The sequence below is a fragment of the Oncorhynchus clarkii genome, chromosome 12 (genome assembly GCF_045791955.1).
Source record: "Oncorhynchus clarkii lewisi isolate Uvic-CL-2024 chromosome 12, UVic_Ocla_1.0, whole genome shotgun sequence".
Taxonomy (NCBI): Eukaryota; Metazoa; Chordata; class Actinopteri; order Salmoniformes; family Salmonidae; genus Oncorhynchus; species Oncorhynchus clarkii.
In genome coordinates, this window is record NC_092158.1 from 61,850,110 (window position 1) to 61,854,809 (window position 4,700).

Below are 4,700 nucleotides of genomic sequence, written 5' to 3' on the forward strand. Positions count from 1 at the left end.
AAATAATCAATAAAATTGAAGACAGGATGATCTATGTTCAATACAGGAAGAAAACAAACTGAAGCTAGTTCTGGTCACGCAGAAAGCTAGCTATCTAACAGTACACTTCAAGTGACCCTCATTCAAGATGGCTGTACTTCTTCATTACACAAAGGAATAACCTCAACCAATTTCTAAAGACTGTTGACATTCAGTGGAAGCGATAGGAACTGCAAGAAGCCCCCTTAGATTCCCAATGAAAACCATTGAAAGGAGAGTGACCTAAAAAAAAAAAATCTGAATGGTTTGTCCTCGGGGTTTCACCTGCTAAATATGTTCTGTTATACTCACAGACATTATTCAAACAGTTTTATAAACTTCAGAGTGTTTTCTATCCAAATCTACTAATAATATGCATATCTTATCTTCTGGGGATGAGTAGCAGGCAGTTGAATTTGGGCATGCATTTCATCCGGACGTGAAAATACGGCCCCCTGTCACCAATAAGTAAAAAATGCGTTTTCTCGTGTTGAGTGTTAGAAGTAAAGAATTGTGTAACATATCCTTTGTTTGAACTACTTACTGGATGTCAGCCACCAACGACAGACCCAAAGTCAGATTCCCACACATGCACAGTACCTGCATCATGTGCCACTGCTGAGGGCTGGGGGGTGAGAGGCAGTGGATCAAACCATTGTGAAGCAAAGGGCAGGGGGTCGCAATCTTTTGAAGCAAAAACGCGTTCTAACGCGTTCTTAAATCAAATCAAATCAAATCAAATTTTATTTGTCACATACACATGGTTAGCAGATGTTAATGCGAGTGTAGCGAAATGCTTGTGCTTCTAGTTCCGACAATGCAGTAATAACAAGTAATCTAACTAACAATTCCAAAACTACTGTCTTGTACACAGTGTAAGGGGATAAAGAATATGTACATAAGGATATATGAATGAGTGATGGTACAGAGCAGCATAGGCAAGATACAGTAGATGGTATCGGGTACAGTATGTACAAATGAGATGAGTATGTAAACAAAGTGGCATAGTATAGTATAAAGTGGCTAGTGATACATGTATTACATAAGGATACCGTCGATGATATAGAGTACAGTATATACGTATGCGTATGAGATGAATAATGTAGGGTAAGTAACATTTATATAAGGTAGCATTGTTTAAAGTGGCTAGTGATATATTTACATCATTTCCCATCAATTCCCATTATTAAAGTGGCTGGAGTTGAGTCAGTGTCAGTGTGTTGGCAGCAGCCACTCAGTGTTAGTGGTGGCTGTTTAACAGTCTGATGGCCTTGAGATAGAAGCTGTTTTTCAGTCTCTCGGTCCCAGCTTTGATGCACCTGTACTGACCTCGCCTTCTGGATGATAGCGGGGTGAACAGGCAGTGGCTCGGGTGGTTGATGTCCTTGATGATCTTTATGGCCTTCCTGTGACATCGGGTGGTGTAGGTGTCCTGGAGGGCAGGTAGTTTGCCCCCGGTGATGCGTTGTGCAGACCTCACTACCCTCTGGAGAGCCTTACGGTTGAGGGCGGTGCAGTTGCCATACCAGGCGGTGATACAGCCCGCCAGGATGCTCTCGATTGTGCATCTGTAGAAGTTTGTGAGTGCTTTTGGTGACAAGCCGAATTTCTTCAGCCTCCTGAGGTTGAAGAGGCGCTGCTGCGCCTTCTTCACGATGCTGTCTGTGTGAGTGGACCAATTCAGTTTGTCTGTGATGTGTATGCCGAGGAACTTAAAACTTGCTACCCTCTCCACTACTGTTCCATCGATGTGGATAGGGGGGTGTTCCCTCTGCTGTTTCCTGAAGTCCACAATCATCTCCTTAGTTTTGTTGACGTTGAGTGTGAGGTTGTTTTCCTGACACCACACTCCGAGGGCCCTCACCTCCTCCCTGTAGGCCGTCTCATCGTTGTTGGTAATCAAGCCTACCACTGTTGTGTCGTCCGCAAACTTGATGATTGAGTTGGAGGCGTGCGTGGCCACGCAGTCGTGGGTGAACAGGGAGTACAGGAGAGGGCTCAGAACGCAACCTTGTGGGGCCCCAGTGTTAAGGATCAGCGGGGAGGAGATGTTGTTGCCTACCCTCACCACCTGGGGGCGGCCCGTCAGGAAGTCCAGTACCCAGTTGCACAGGGCGGGGTCGAGACCCAGGGTCTCGAGCTTGATGACGAGCTTGGAGGGTACTATGGTGTTGAATGCCGAGCTGTAGTCGATGAACAGCATTCTCACATAGGTATTCCTCTTGTCCAGATGGGTTAGGGCAGTGTGCAGTGTGGTTGAGATTGCATCGTCTGTGGACCTATTTGGGCGGTAAGCAAATTGGAGTGGGTCTAGGGTGTCAGGTAGGGTGGAGGTGATATGGTCCTTGACTAGTCTCTCAAAGCACTTCATGATGACGGATGTGAGTGCTACGGGGCGGTAGTCATTTAGCTCAGTTACTTTAGCTTTCTTGGGAACAGGAACAATGGTGGCCCTCTTGAAGCATGTGGGAACAGCAGACTGGTATAGGGATTGATTGAATATGTCCGTAAACACACCGGCCAGCTGGTCTGCGCATGCTCTGAGGGCGCGGCTGGGGATGCCATCTGGGCCTGCAGCCTTGCGAGGGTTAACACGTTTAAATGTCTTACTCACCTCGGCTGCAGTGAAGGAGAGACCGCATGTTTTCGTTGCAGGCCGTGTCAGTGGCACTGTATTGTCCTCAAAGCGGGCAAAAAAGTTATTTAGTCTGCCTGGGAGCAAGACATCCTGGTCCGTGACTGGGCTGGGTTTCTTCCTGTAGTCCGTGATTGACTGTAGACCCTGCCACATGCCTCTTGTGTCTGAGCCGTTGAATTGAGATTCTACTTTGTCTCTGTACTGGCGCTTAGCTTGTTTGATAGCCTTGCGGAGGGAATAGCTGCACTGTTTGTATTCGGTCATGTTACCAGACACCTTGCCCTGATTAAAAGCAGTGGTTCGCGCTTTCAGTTTCACACGAATGCTGCCATCAATCCACGGTTTCTGGTTAGGGAATGTTTTAATCGTTGCTATGGGAACGACATCTTCAACGCACGTTCTAATGAACTCGCACACCGAATCAGCGTATTCGTCAATGTTGTTATCTGACGCAATACGAAACATCTCCCAGTCCACGTGATGGAAGCAGTCTTGGAGTGTGGAGTCAGCTTGGTCGGACCAGCGTTGGACAGACCTCAGCGTGGGAGCCTCTTGTTTTAGTTTCTGTCTGTAGGCAGGGATCAACAAAATGGAGTCGTGGTCAGCTTTTCCGAAAGGGGGGCGGGGCAGGGCCTTATATGCGTCGCGGAAGTTAGAGTAACAATGGTCCAAGGTCTTTCCTCCCCTGGTTGCGCAATCGATATGCTGATAAAATTTGGGGAGTCTTGTTTTCAGATTAGCCTTGTTAAAATCCCCAGCTACAATGAATGCAGCCTCCGGATAAATTGTTTCCAGTTTGCAGAGAGTTAAATAAAGTTCGTTCAGAGCCATCGATGTGTCTGCTTGGGGGGGGATATATACGGCTGTGATTATAATCGAAGAGAATTCTCTTGGTAGATAATGCGGTCTACATTTGATTGTGAGGAATTCTAAATCAGGTGAACAGAAGGATTTGAGTTCCTGTATGTTTCTTTCATCGCACCATGTCACGTTAGTCATAAGGCATACGCCCCCGCCCCTCTTTTTACCAGAAAGATGTTTTTTCCTAAGTGTCTATAATCAGGACAAGTGCTTTCATTGCGTACTATTAATATTATTTAAATTAGTTATGTTTATAGTGATATATTGGGGGGACAAATCATATTTTTCCCATGATGGGGTGTCCTGTCCCACCTTGGGATTTCCGCCTATGGTCTATGCATGAGTTTATGCCGCGTTCACAACAACTGGGAACTCGGAACTGAGAAATCTCCGACTTCCATCTTCAGTGCATCCAAGACCACTTTGAACTCTGAAAAAAACAACCTCCGACTGAGAAAATTCGTTTTGAATGCTAATCCAACTCGGAATCCCAACTTGGGAACTCTGAGCTTTTCTAGATTTCTGACTTTCTGAATTCGTTTTTTTTCCGAGTTCACAGTTGTCTTGAAAGCACCATTAGCTAGCCAACTTCACAATGACTTTCTATAATGCCGCGTTCAATGCTAGTCGGAACTAGGACTCTAATTTCCAACTTGCTGATTAATTGAACACTGCACATGTATATTTACAACCAGTTTTATCAAAGATTTTTACAACTAAGATAGACCACAGTTTATAACGGGAACAAATTAGTCATAGTGAGCAGAACAGGCAAGGAGGTGCGAGCTAGCGAGATCCGATTGGCGCGTTCTAGTAGGGAACGCCTCTTTGAAGTGAGCGTGTGCAATAACACAATTCGCTTTGGCACTCCTTCTAAACAGCTGTAATTTTGAGTAAAAGTTTACAAAACGTTGTCCAAACTGTTCAGCACGGATTCTAGTTTTGGTGACAGAAAACTGTATTGAGATCAAATGTTTCATTGATGAGAAAATTTGCCGAATCTCGGCAAAAATCCATATAGTTCTATATTCTCCCACTGCCGGCCAATGGGCTTCCTATTACTACTATATTTGGTAGTGAGTGGAAACGCCAAGCGGGTGCTTCACATTTATACGTCAGGTGAAATATCTGTCTCATTGTTCTATCTGTGGTTGTAGCATTTTTTACTTTTCCGAGTTTCCTA